The sequence below is a fragment of the Octopus sinensis genome, linkage group LG6 (genome assembly GCF_006345805.1).
Source record: "Octopus sinensis linkage group LG6, ASM634580v1, whole genome shotgun sequence".
NCBI lineage: Eukaryota > Metazoa > Mollusca > Cephalopoda > Octopoda > Octopodidae > Octopus > Octopus sinensis.
This window is the reverse complement of record NC_043002.1, coordinates 93,485,040-93,500,166: the sequence shown is the minus strand read 5'-3', so window position 1 is coordinate 93,500,166 and position 15,127 is coordinate 93,485,040. Positions and strand designations below refer to the sequence as shown.

The 15,127-nt window shown below is 37.6% G+C and overlaps 1 protein-coding gene across 6 annotated transcripts in view; it reads right to left on the bottom strand.

Moving 5' to 3' along the window:
- The window catches only part of LOC115213490 (active breakpoint cluster region-related protein), a 236,511-nt gene that overhangs the window by 64,242 nt on the left and 157,142 nt on the right, over positions 1-15,127 (bottom strand). The window lies entirely within an intron of this gene.

Sequence of the window (15,127 nt, the reverse complement as noted above, 5' to 3'; positions counted from 1 at the left end):
GGGTGGCACGTAAAAAGCACCCACTACACTCACGGAGTGGTTGGCGTTAGGAAGGGCATCCAGCCGTAGAAACACTGCCAGATTTGACTGGGCCTGATGAAGCCTTCTGGCTTCACAGACCCCAGTAGAACCGTCCAACCCATGCTAGCATGGAAAACGGACGCTAAACGATGATGATGATGATCCCACATAGTTCTCTCAGAGTGACTCTACACATTTAATATTGCAAAAGCTGTATTACAAAGACTAGAATTCCTCTTCAGAACCAGAAAAAAACTTTAGCATTGATTAGCTACAGATACCGACACAAGACTCAAGTAAAACCCACACTCAAATATTGATTTCAAATTCTGGCACAGGGCCAGCAATTTCAGAAGTGGGTAAGTCAATTACATCAACCCCAGTGTTTAACTGGTACTTATTTTATCAACCCTAAAAGGATGAAATGCAAAGTCGACTCTGGCACAATTTGAACTCAGAACATGAAGACGGACAAAATGCTAAGCATTTTGCCTGGCGTGCTAACGATTCTACCAGCTTGCCACATTCAAAAATACTGATTTCAAATTTTGGCACAAGGCCAGCAATTTGAGAGGAAGGGGTAAGCCAATTACATCAATCCCAGCGCTCAACAGGTACTTATTTTATCAACCCTGAAAGGACGAAAAAAAAAGTCAACCATGGCAGATTTTGAACTCAGAACGTGAAGATGGACAAAATGTCGCTTAGCATTTTGCCCAGCATGCTAACAATTCTGCCAGCTTGCCACCTTATGACCCACACTGAAATATTGCTCACATAAATAGAATGGTGCCATAGATCAAATCCAAAATAGAGGGCCATTTCACTATTTGGCAATAGTTTACTCACCCAACACGCACCAAACACTGTCTCACAAACACAGTTTCTACTCCCTATCCTCTACAATGTCCTCTGTTCCTTTAAATTAGAGAATCATACATCTTCTCCACTAGCACACACTCAACCCACCAACCATCATATTTTACAGTATTACCTCACTTTACTGTGCATCACCTCCCAAAGTGAGAAAATACAGACATACCAAACAGTTACAAACAGATTTTATTACTCTTTTTTTACTCTTTTTACTTGTTTCAGTCATATGACTGCAGCCATGCTGGAGCAACCCCTTTAATTGAGCAACTCGACCCCGGGACTTATTCTTTTGTAAGCCCAGTACTTATTCTATCGGTCTCTTTTGCCGAACCACAAAGTAACGGGGACATAAACACACCAGCATCGGTTGTCAAGCAATGCTAGGGGGACAAACACAGACACACAAACACACACACGCATATATATATATATACATATATATACGACGGCCTTCTTTCAGTTTCCGTCTACCAAATCCACTCACAAGGCTTTGGTCGGCCCGAGGCTATAGTAGAAGACACTTGCCCAAGGTGCCACGCAGTGGGACTGAACCCAGAACCATGTGGTTGGTAAACAAGCTACTTACCACACAGCCACTCCTACGCCTGTATTGTTGAAGTCTGTAAACACACTTTATAGTAGACATAAGAAACAACTGTATAAACATACAAGCACTTCATTGTAGTTACAATAAATAACAGTATACGTATTTCATTGTATATATAACAACCAGTTGTATGCAGATATAACAAATAGGTATAAACACACTTCATTATACACACAACAAACACTTGTATACACACTTCATAAGAGACATAAAGTTGCATACATACTTCACTATAGATATAACAAATAGGAATGTACACACTTCAATATATACACACTCCATTGTAGACATACCAAATGCTTGTATACACATTTCATTATAGTTGTATACACACTTGATTATAGACATAACAAATAGTGGTATACACACTTCATTATATACATAACAAATAGTGGTATACACACTTCATTATAGACATACCAAATAGTGGTATACACACTTCATTGTAGATATAACAAATAGTGGTATACACACTTCATTACAGACATACCAAATAGTTGTATTTATTTATTTGTGTGCCCTTTTCAAGCCTAGCCAGGCTCATGGGCCCAGTTTCCCGGTTTCTATGGCGTATGTGTTCCCCCCAGCAGGACAGGATACCAGTCCATCGCAGTGTTACTCAAGAAACATGAAGAAAGAGTGAGAGAAAGTTGGGGGCAAAAGAGTACAACAGGGGTCGTCACCACCCCCTGCTAGAGCCTCATGGAGCTTTAGGTGTTTTCGCTCAGTAAACACACACAACGCCCGGTCTGAGAATATAAACCGCGATCCTCTGACTGCGAGTCCGCTGCCCTAACCACTGGACCATTGCGCCTCCAAATGGTTGTATACACACTTCATAGTGAAGGCACATCGCTCAGTGAGTAAGGTATTCAACTCACAATTGTAAGAGTGTGAGTTCAATTCCTGGCATGTTGTATCCTTGAGCAAGACACTTTACTTCACATTGCTCCAGTCCAATCAGATGGCAAAAATGAGTAGTACCTGTATTTCAAAGGACCAGCTTTGTCCCGTTTTGTGTCATGCTGAATCTCCCTGAGAGCTACATTAAGGGCATGCATGTCAGTGGAGTGCTCGACCACTTGCATGTTAATTTCATGAACAAGCTGTTCCATTGATTGGAACAACTGGAACCCTTGTCATTGTAACCAATGGCATACCAGTAAGTAAGTATACATGGTTCATTATAGATATAACAAATAGTTGTATACAAATTTTATTGTAGACAATAAATAATTGTAAACACAATTCATTATAATCATAACAAATACATGTATATCCACTTCATTATTGACAACAAATAGTTGTATATACATATATACACTCCATTGTAGACATAACAAATAACTGTAAATATACGTCATTATAGGTGTATACACACTTCATTGAAAGATTTTGATGCAAGAACATGAGACCCCCTTCAGTCATGACACTGTAAGCTCGCCGCCTTACACCATGCATAAAATTAATATATTTCTCATGCACGCCCAATTTTTTGGGGGTTTTTTCTGTTTTTTAATTGTTGTTTATTTGAATTGACCATATATATATATATATATATATAGGGAGAGTTTACGAAAAAACAAAAGACAAAGACAGGTGGTGTACAAAACAAACAGATGTATTAGTATAACGTTCAGGAATAGAAAAAGTCTTTTATATTTTGAGCCTACACTCTTCTACAGAAAGGGACACAGAAAAAACAAGGAGAGAAACAAGGAGAGAAAAAAAAATGTGTGTATATATATTCACACACATGCACACACAAACAAACATACATAAACAGACACATAGACACAAATATGTAAGTATATATAAACACACACACACATATAAATACAGGCACATATACATTGTATGTGTTTATACATTTTTATAATTTAGTAAGTGTATGAGCTGTGTATGCTTGTAAATTCAGGTATGTATGTGTACAATACACACATAGACACACTTGGTGGCGGGAGTGTACATGACTCTGTGTGTGTGTGTGTGTGTGTGTGTGTGTGTTTTCTTTCTTATTTTGATTATTTGTAAAATAAGATACATTTGTGTGCTGTGAAAGAAATTGAGTTCTGATATCTTCAAAGAAATGAAAAGAAATAACCTTGTCTTGGTTGTTCCTTTATTAGTTATGGCATCAACCCTGCATGATAGAATTGAAGAAAGCAGCCAAAACTAGAAACTACAAACTCTACTAGCCAAAAGAAATGATTACATTTCATACACAGAACCAGGAACATATTTGTCCATTAGTTTTATTTTCCAGTGACTAAACACAATTTAGCTTTTTGCTTATTTTTCAAAGAAATATACAAAATATTCATATTATTTAATAAAAAAACTGATGCTCCCACCCTTTTCATGATAATATATTTAATAAAGAGGCGCAGGAGTGGCTGTGTGGTAAGTAGCTTGTTACCAACCACATGGTTCCGGGTTCAGTCCCACTGCGTGGCACCTTGGGCAAGTGTCTTCTACTATAGCCTCGGGCCGACCAATGCCTTGTGAGTGGATTTGATAGACGGAAACTGAAAGAAGCCCGTCGTATATATGTGTATATATATATATATATATGTGCGTGTGTGTGTTTGTGTGTCTGTGTTTGTCCCCCTAGCATTGCTTGACAACCGATGCTGGTGTGTTTACGTCCCCGTAACTTAGCAGTTCGGCAAAAGGTGACCGATAGAATAAGTACTGGGCTTACAAAGAATAAGTCCCGGGGTCGATTTGCTCGACTAAAGGCGGTGCTCCAGCATGGCCACAGTCAAATGACTGAAACATGTAAAAGAGACAAAGAGAAAGAGAGATATTTAATAAAAAACTGATGCTCCCACCCTTTTCATGATAATATATTTAATAAAGAGATGCAGATAAAAAATATATATGTGTATGTAAATATGTCTTTTTGCAGGATTTATCCATGTTTTTTTTTTCTTTTTCTCCTTTACAGGATTCAAGCAGTCACAAGGTGATGTGGCGGTTTTGTTTGACCCTTTAGCATTTAACCCTTTAGCATTCAAACCGGCCATATCCGGCCTAAATATCTTACCTCCTTTTTGTTCAAAACCAGTCAGATCCAACCTCTTACCCTATGCAACAATATTATTCCCAAAGTAAAGAGTCACATCGCAGAAATCTCACAGCTATGAGATAATGCAGGATTAATTCAATGCAATGTGAATATACAAGCATCACATTTGCTAGAATAATGTGAATACTAAAGGGTTAAACCAGCCATATCCAGCCAATATATTCCACCTGTTTTATTTTCAAACTAGTCAGATGTGGCTTTTCACACCAACCCAACCCAACAATCTTAGTCTAAAAATAAATAACCACATTTTGAAATCTTGAAGATACAAGACAATGCACAATTAATTTCAACAGCTTCCAAGATCCAGGGTGAATCACAGAAGGTCATTGACTTGCCTACAGAAAACGAATTCCAGGCTGGATTCCAAAAGTGGTAGGAACACTGGGACCAGTTTATTGTTGCACAAAGTGACTATTTTGAAGGAAATTATGTTAAAACTTAGGTAAATAAGCTAAGTTTTATTAAACATCACTAGTTTACTCTTTTACTTGTTTCAGTCATTTGACTGTGGCCATGCTGGAGCACCACTTTTAGTCAAGCAAATCAACCCCGGGACTTATTCTTTGTAAGCCTAGTACTTATTCTATCAGTCTCTTTTGCCGAACCGCTAAGTTACAGGAACGTAAACACACCAGCATCGGTTGTCAAGCGATGTGGGCGGGGGGACAGAAACACAGACACTCAAACATATACACACAAATACATATATATATATATACATATATACGACGGGCTTCTTTCAGTTTCCGTCTACCAAATCCACTCACAAGGCTTTGGTCAGCCCGGGTCTACAGTAGAAGACACTTGCCCAAGGTGCCACGCAATTGGGACTGAACCCTGAACCATGTGGTTTGTAAGCAAGCTACTTACCACACAGCAACTCCTGCACCTATTTGGGAACTTTCTTATTCTATCTCATAGTTTCTGAGATTTGTGAATATGTGAGCGAGTTAGTGGGTGCACATATGTAAGTAATATACACACGCGTGACTGTACATTTATATGTTAATTCCAGGAAACTCAAATAACAAATATCTAGAATGTTTTACAAATTTTCACTGCACCATTAATTTATTGTATTTAGAGGATACAAGTGAACTCACTTGTCCTTTCTGGGAAAGAACACAGCATTTTCAGGATTTTATGCAAGTGTGTTGTTACATAGCACACTGTACTTATGATAATAGGTACAAATGAAAATCTATATTCAACATACAAGGATGCTCTCCTTTAACCCATTTTTAAAATGTAATATTCATATCCAAAGGGCAGCTGACCTCCACAACAGAGCATTACTTTTGTTCCCTGTCCCATATGATATCAGGCCTGTTGTATTTGTACCAGGATGTGGTTTTTATCAGAAACTTCAACTATTATTCCCTATTTATAAAGGTGTGGATATATTCTAGTTTTAAGTGTGCCTTTGGTACAACTGTCAGGCAATCCTTCCTGTAGATTGTATTCTGAATAGTTTTTGCACCAATGTCATGTTTCACAAGGAAGTAGTACTTTGCCAACATTTTCAAACAGTTATTCATGATGTGGGTGGTATCTTCCACACCAGTAAAGTATGGTCAATGTTTTATATCACAAAGTGGCAGGTTGGTGGGTTCCTTATCTCTCTTAGTGATCAAATATTTTGTAGTTATCTCCTGTTTCTTCAAGGTAAGATGTGATGTATTTATCACAAATTCAGGAGAGGCTACATTTCCTGTCAATATTGTTGATATTCCCTATTTTGCACGTAGCCATGTATAACTTTTTTGATAAGGATTTCTCTCCAAGTTTCTGTTTAAACAGGTTAGTCCAACTACTTTGGGCTCACATCAACTGGTTACCTACTTAGTAGCAAGGTTGCAAAGGAAAGCATCTTGCTGTAACTATCATCCTTTAAATCTTAAGGTCTTGCAGGTTTTGTTTATTGTGTGTGTGTGTGTGTGTGTGTGTGTGTGTACATAGACAGATGTCTGTACTGACTCAGTCAGTCGGTCGGGACCCCCTTCGGTCACGACGCTGACCATGGGATTGCACCTAGGAAGTTACCCTCCTAGTCACAAGTCTGGGCAAGGTGGTTTATGGAAGACCAGCAGTTGCCCATGCATACCAGCCTCCCCTCTCCATGCCCCCAGTGTTATCCAAGGGAAAGGCAGCAGCCGATACAGCTTGGCACCCGTGACGTCGCAACTCATTTCTACAGCTGAGTAAACTGGAGCAACAGGAAATAAAGGGTCTTGCTTAAGAACACAACACGCAGCCCGGTCCAGGATTCGAGCTCACAACCTTACGATCGTAAGCACAACGCTCTAACCACTGACTACATCACCAATAACACAGTTTTAAGTACCCAAACCCTTTAAGTATCCTTATTTCAGATTTCACAATGGGTACAGCTGATGTCAGTTAACTGCATGAGCCCTAGGTGTGCGAAAGCAACCTGTTTTTATTAACACACAGTTATAATGTATGCGTGTAGATGTGTGCATGTATATATGGGTATGTGTGTATGTGTTGATAACAGCATAGCCAGGCAGTGTCTAAAACACTATGATACAGAAAGTAAATACCAGCACACATGCACATAAATAAAATTAAACGACACTCCTGAGAACCTATTGAATTAATTCTATAAAAGGATGTATATTCTAATGGTAACAACAATGAATTACGTCAAACAAATGTATATTTGTGAGTAGGGTTATGTATTTGGGTGTGTTTATGAATGTTATATATTTATATATATCATCATCATCATCATCATTTAACATCTGTTGTCCATGGGTTGGACAGTGTAACCAGAGCTGACATTTATGTGGTACTGCACAAGTGATTTTACATGGCACCTCAAATCTATAAGAGAAAGCATGATAAATTCAAAACAATTTGAATATAAAGGCACTACATTTGACAGAGTAATTTGAACATTAAAAGGTTAAGTATAAATGAAGAAGTGATACATCAAGACAAGATCCCACCAAGATGATGTCAGTGAGAACAATGATGGTAATGATATTGATGTTAAGATTATGTTATTCACTAAATATCCAAACCTGTGGATGAATTTATAAGAAGTTGTTGTTATATCATAAGCTAGCAACTGAAAGACAGTACAAACACAATCCTGTGGGAAAATAGAGCTTTCTTCAAAGTAAAAGCAGATTTTATGTAACATACCACTTATTTCTGGACAATAGCTAGGCTTGAACAGAAACAAATAGTAATATGCAGCTTAAAGTTGTGAGAGAAGCTAAACATTAAGTGTCAATGAAACACCATTCATAACTGAAACACTTTGATAAACACTCCAAATTACCTTCCTATTTACACAATGTAAAAGAACTTAATTGACCCAAATTGCAGAGGGGACAGTTTGTTTTCTGCTAGCTTATAAAAACAGGAAAATCTCATCTTGATAATAATGCTCAAAACTCATCCTAATAAGTCATTTGTAAATTGCATAGAAAATTCTGCCAATCAAGCACAGACCTAGCCAAATAACTGCAATGATTATGATTGCAGTAAATAACCTTGAAAAAGTAGATCATCATGTACAGGCTGACTATATACATATACAATCTCTTTAATATTTGTTTTCTTTACACAAAAGCACAGATCAGTAAGTGGGTTACATATCAAGTACACTTGGAAACAATTAAACTCAAAATGTTGGAAATCTGAAAAATATTTTGCATATTCTGTCTATATATAAACGTAGGGTGTTCCAAATTCAAACAGATATATATACATATGTAAAGATATTAAAATATTCACATACACCTATGCTTTATTTACTTGTTATACAAGATTGCTGATATAATCTAGTTTTACGTAAGCCTTATCATAAACTGAAGTACCACACCTTCTTGCTGCACAAGAGAAAAAGAAAAGGAAAAAGAATTTGATCATATCAAAAATTTAGAGCCTCAACAAGTCAAATTTGCTTTAAAATTATAAAGAAAAGAAATAATAATTTGTTCTTAACTGTCTCATGTTGATAAAAAGTTGATTAAAACCTAAAATAATGACTATATTCAATCTTTGTACAGTGACTATATTGTCACTTTGTCCTTTTCTTTTATCACAATATCTTGGCAAAATAAAATTAAGAAAATAATTAGCTAAATTACTAATATATAAAATTATCAAAATTATCCAAAAAGTATCCAAAGATTTGGACTTTTTCACAAAAACTAAGAAAGAGATCAATATTTTTTTTTTAATTTAAAAAGTAAATAAAAACCCAAATTCAAAACTGGAGCACAGCAATAAGAGAAAATAGGAATAAAACAAACTTGGTAGCAACTAAAAATGAAAGCGCTGATTTAAATATAGCACATGCCATTGATCTACTTTTAGTCATTACTAAACTCCTGGTGAAAACTGATTCAATTAATGCATAAAAACAACCTCTCTAACACCAATAGTATGAGAAAAATATAGCTAGCCCACACTGCAAAGTAAGTGGTGATAGGAAGGGCATTGCGCAGTTAAGACTGTCAATTGTAAATAAGACAAATACAACAGCAGAGTTTCTCTGTTGTTGTGTGTATATGGAGGTGGGTAAACAAGTGATAAAATGTGGAGATCTGTCAAACCTATGCCAGCATAGATAACCAGTATATAAAGTGATGATAACAATGACAATGATGACACTTCAAAGCCACAAAAATAGCTGTCATAAAGACTGGTTTCAAGGTGTTAGGTGGATGAGAAATAAACAGAATCGAAATCGATTAATGGAAATTGCAGATGTGTTACCAGTGCCAGTGGCATGTAAGAGAACCTTCCGTTTCGCGACCGTTGCCAGCGCCGCCCCGACTGGCCTCGTGCCGGTGGCACGTAAAAAGCACCATCCGTTCGTGTCCGTTGCCAGCCTCGCCTGGCCCTCGTGCCGGTGGCACATAAAAAGCACCATCCATTCGTGGCCGTTTGCCAGCTCTGTCTGGCACCTGTGCGGGTGGCACGTAAAAAGCACCCACTACACTCACGGAGTGGTTGGCGTTAGGAAGGGCATCCAGCCGTAGAAACACTGCCAGATCAGACTGGGCCTGATGAAGCCTTCTGGCTTCACAGACCCCAGTAGAACCGTCCAACCCATGCTAGCATGGAAAACGGACGCTAAACGATGATGATGATGATGAACTCTTAAAAGTGTCTTGAAACGTGTCATGATCATTAATGTATCATGGTGACATCAGCAAAGGTTTCATTATCTCATGTATCACATGTGGTGAAAATATCAGCCTTGCTGCAGTCACAAATTTGTGAAGTGCAACAATGCAACTGATAATAAAGCTTGCATCACTGAGTTTACTTTACGGTAAATGATCACCATGACCACAACTCTAGATCATTCATATTGGTATGAACCAATAAAGGTACCTCTACATTAGGGTTTATTAAACTTTTTTTAGTTATTGTACTTTTTTCTTTTGAAACACTTTTCCAGTACTCCACTGCTATGGTTCAACAAAATTAAGTGCAACATAAAAATTATTGTTAACAGATTGATTGCCATTAATCAGTAAATGATTTCATTCATCAATGTAATATGGAATGTCAAAACAGCATTTCAACCACTGGTACTACCAGATGATTTATACACAGAAAATTTTGATAAGACACAAAGACTAAAACAAAACTATACAGGAGTGGCTGTGTGGTAAGTAGCTTGCTTACCAACCACATGGTTCCGGGTTCAGTCCCACTGCGTGGCACCTTGGGCAAGTGTCTTCTGCTATAGCCCCGGGCCGACCAATGCCTTGTGAGTGGATTTGGTAGACGGAAACTGAAAGAAGCCTGTCGTATATATATATATATATATATATAATATATATATATATATATTATATATATATATGTATGTGTGTGTATGTGTTTGTGTGTCTGTGTTTGTCTCCCTAGCATTGCTCGACAACCGATGCTGGTGTGTTTACATCCCTGTCACTTAGCGGTTCAGCAAAAGAGACCGATAAAATAAGTACTGGGCTTACAAAGAATAAGTCCTGGGGTCGATTTGCTTGACTTAAGGTGGTGCTCCAGCATGGCCGCAGTCAAATGACTGAAACAAGTATAAAAAAAATATAAAAAAAGATGTACCTATCACTCATACTTCCCACTGCTCCCTTTGTCTCCAGCACCCTGAAAGAATTTCCTACTGCCCCAAAGGAGTGGTACTGATCAGTTTCAAAGGCGCAATGTCACCTGATCTAATAAAAATAGCAGCCGGGTCTTCCTAAAAAAATCATACTTTATTATACAAAAACAGATACTGGACAGTAAAAAGATAGGATGACCACAGGTTTTGGTTATAGGTTTGCTCAATCAGGATTAACCAGGGTTCTAAACAATGACAACTCACACTTCAAAAATACTGCTTGTACAAACATGACTTTCCCCACAGGTGTTCGCCTGTAACAGCTTGAATGATTTGGAGGGCCAGTAAAGGTCATGGGTACTGTTCCTTCATGCAGGTTCAGCAAGTAAAATGAAATACAACTTGTTGGGACAATTGATCGAGTACTCATATACAAGCACAAGAGTAGGTTACCTACACAGCAAAACAGCTAGTTACTTTCACTACTAAGACATCTGTCAGTACTCCAAGATCACAACTCAGTATGAACATATCCAAGGAAAATTATATGTAACATATGCAATTACAATCCTCCAATATATTGGACATATTTACCAATAAAATAATAGCTGTTCACTGTTTGGTATAATCATCAAATTGAAATGTGTTATTATTTATAGGACTATACTAAATAAATGTGACAGACATTCAAATTGCTTTGTCATGGCTAAGAGACAGACACACAGACACAATGCATATACAAATCTGGAGACAGAGATAGACACTCATTTTGAGAACACACTCATATGCTAACAAGGTTATATATATATATATCTTTCATCTTTTACTTGTGTTAGTCATTAGACTGTGGCCATGCTGGAGAATTTTTAGTCAAATAAATCAACCCCAGTAGTCTAGTATTTATTCTATCAGTCTTCTTTGCTTAACCGCCAGGTTACAGGGACATAAACACACCAGTCACTGCATTAACCAAGCTACTAGATGTTATTACACAGTGCTGGTCACAATGTGCTTCCTTGCATTGTTTTAGCTTTTGAATGAACCAATCTTGATCTGGCAGAGTTTCTACAGCTGGATGCCCTTCCTAATGCCAACCACTCTGAGAGTGTAGTGGGTGCTTTTTACGTGCCACTGGCACGGGGGCCAGCCAGGCGGTACTGGCAATGACCTCGCTCAAATATTTTTACACATTCCAGTGAAGCGACGTTGGTAACGATCAAGCTCGAATGGTGCCCTTTTACATGCCACAGGTACGGAAGCCAGTTGGCTGCTCTGGCGACGATCATGCTCGGATGGTGCTCTTGGCACCCTACTAGCACAGGCATAAGTGCCAGTAAGGCAACGCTGGTAACGATCATATATATATATTTCAGTTACCATCTGCCAAATCCACTTACAAAGCTTTGGTTGCTAAGAAATATAATAATGGAAATAGAAGTATATATAGAGAGCAAACAAGCCGGATACTGGTTGAAGAATGATATGTAAGCAAATTAGAAATTGTATGTCAAATAGGGAAAATAATTAACATTTTTAAGACCTCTTTAACTTTTACATATACATTGGCAACAAAACAATTTTGTTGATCAAATTCTTTCCTTCCAAATGAAATTCATAGAACGTGAAGTGATAGCCAGTTTCCTCATACTGTGTCCATTCTCCAAGAAGAAAATGTTTATAAGTAAATTTAATTTTTCTCTCAAACAGGTTTTAAAGTCAAATTAAAATTGATAAACATTAAAAATGATATTTACATTCATTGTGATAACATTAGAAAACATTGTACATATTGATGTCAAGATAGTTATGTAAAAAGCATTGGCGTAGATGCTGGTGTCATATAAATGCACTGGTGACGGTGTCACATGAAAAGCACCCGGTACACACAGAAAGTGATTGGCATTAGAAAGGGCAGCCAACCATAGAAACCAAGCCAAAAACAGACTAGGAAACCTGGTGTGGCCTCTTGCCTTACCGGTTACTGTCAAGCCATCCAACCATGCCAGCATGGAAAACATGTTAAATGTTGATGGTAGAAAGGTAGCAAAATACGTTCAGAAATTAGAAGAAATGATATACTGTGGGGAGAGGGATCAAAAGCCAGAATAGTGAAAACCTGTGGATTCCAGCAGAATTGTAAGAAAGACTCCAGTGGAGTTTTGAGCTGACATGATCCTAAAACTTTTGGATTGGACAAATCACTAACAGTTCACAGCACTAAGGCTCCAGATGTCTGGGTACTAAATTTACATGATGAATTTTATTTATACAAATAAAGAAATATTGATCTTGTCTTACGTCTTCTTTTTAATAGGTTCTTCAAATTTACAATCTTACTTTATGTCAAAGATCTAACAGCCCTCCACAGGAGCTGCACTAAAAGCCTGACTGGAGGGTGGCTTTTGGCTAGTATGTAAGTGTGCTTATACAAACACATGTGTATATGCACATGCGTGTGTGTGTGTGTGTATGTATGTGTGCAGATGTGCACACACACACACACACACACACACATAAAGCTAGTTGGCAGAATTGTTAGCACACAATACAAAATGCTTCGTAGCATTCAGCGGAGCACTATGACTGATGTAATCGGCTAACCCCATCTGTCACCAAAAATTCTGGCCTTGTGCCTATAGCAGGAATTATATTTATACACACACCCACACACATGTATTATACTTTTACAAGAAGAGGGGTGATAGTGTTTTCAATGTTTCAGCCTGCCACCCTCCATCGAAAGAGTAATAGCTTAAATAACCAACACAAGAGAGATATACAGATAGAGTATTTTCCAGCATACAAGTCGACATGTGGAGGCGCAATGGCCCAGTGGTTAGGGCAGCAGACTCGGTCAGAGGATCGCAGTTTCAATTCCCAGATTGGGCATTGTGTGTGTTTATTGAGCAAAAATACCTAAAAGCTCCATGAGGCTCTGGCAGGGGGGGGGCAACCCCTGTTGTACTCTTTCACCACAACTTTCTCTCACTCTCTTTTCCTGTTTCTTGAGTAACGCTGCCATGGACTTGTGTCCCATCCAGCTGGGGGGAACACAAATGCCACAGAAACCGAGAAACTGGGCCCATGAGCCTGGCTAGGCTTGAAAAGGAGGAAAAAAAAAAAAAAAAAAAAAGTCAACATAGAACATAGTGTAAACATTCAAACACCATTGTCATCTTTCCAACTCCTGCTGCATTCCACATAAAGTCATTAGTCCACTAAAGCTGTCTTGGTGTATAATTTGCCCTATCTTTGTTTGCTGTAAATTTTGGTGAGAAAAATTTGACTTGTAAACTGGAAAATACTGTATAAACAGTTTCAACACTAGAAAAATGTGTGAATAAGTATCTATAAATTATAAAATGCAATATACAATTAATCCTGTATAAAAGAGTACGACCACACTTGCCCAAGATCATACTTATCAACCAACACACCCAACCCATTACATTCTCTGCCCCAACTCAATTTTTAATTCATTTGGATTTTGGAGTTTTTTCCCTTGTCTTTCTTGACCAGTATTAAACACTAACAATAATGATTTGTATTTTTCTTCACTAGGTGCAATGGCCCAGTGGTTAGGGCAGCAGACTCGCAGTCGGAGGATGACGGTTTCAATTCTCATACCGGGCGCTGTGTGTGTTTATAGAGCGAAAACACCTAAAAGCTCCACAAGGCTCCGGCAGCAGAGTGGTGGTGACCCCTGTTGTACTCTTTCGCCACAACTTTCTCTCACTCTTTCTTCCTGTTTCTTGAGTAACACTGCGATGGACTTGTGTCCCGTCCAGCTGGGGGGAAACACATATGTCACAGAAACCGGGAAAATGGGCCCATGAGCCTGGCTAGGCTTGAAAAGGGCGACATGTAATTTTAATTATCTGAACATTTTGGAGGAGTTCAATACATTAATTATGGTTAATCCTCCACTTAATTAAATGTTTAATAGTTCAGGTGCAAATTAAAACAAAGACAAAGCTAGACAAACTTTCTACTGACTTGAAGAAACTAAAGTTGTATCAAATAGAACAAGAGGCCAAGAAGAAAATGGATGAGAAACAAACTTAGAAATTCTTACAAGATACTATATTACCAAATGAAAAATAAAATGGTCAGAAAGGGACACTTCCAATTTTCAGATTAATATTAAAAATACAAAGACTTCAATCACGATAATTATAGTCATTAATATAAGTCAGACTAGAATAATAACAACTATAAGGTTTAAAAAATGAAATTCTGTTGTATTAACTTGAATTATAATTATGGATTATAACCTCAATCATTTTGATGAAAAGTTCAGACAGGTATATTAATATACTTATTACATCAAATATAACACCTGCTCATTGTTTTTTTTATTAACAAGATATTAATTAAAATAAATAGCTTATTATTATTTAACTAAAGTGAAACATAATTGCTTTTTTTCCCCCCT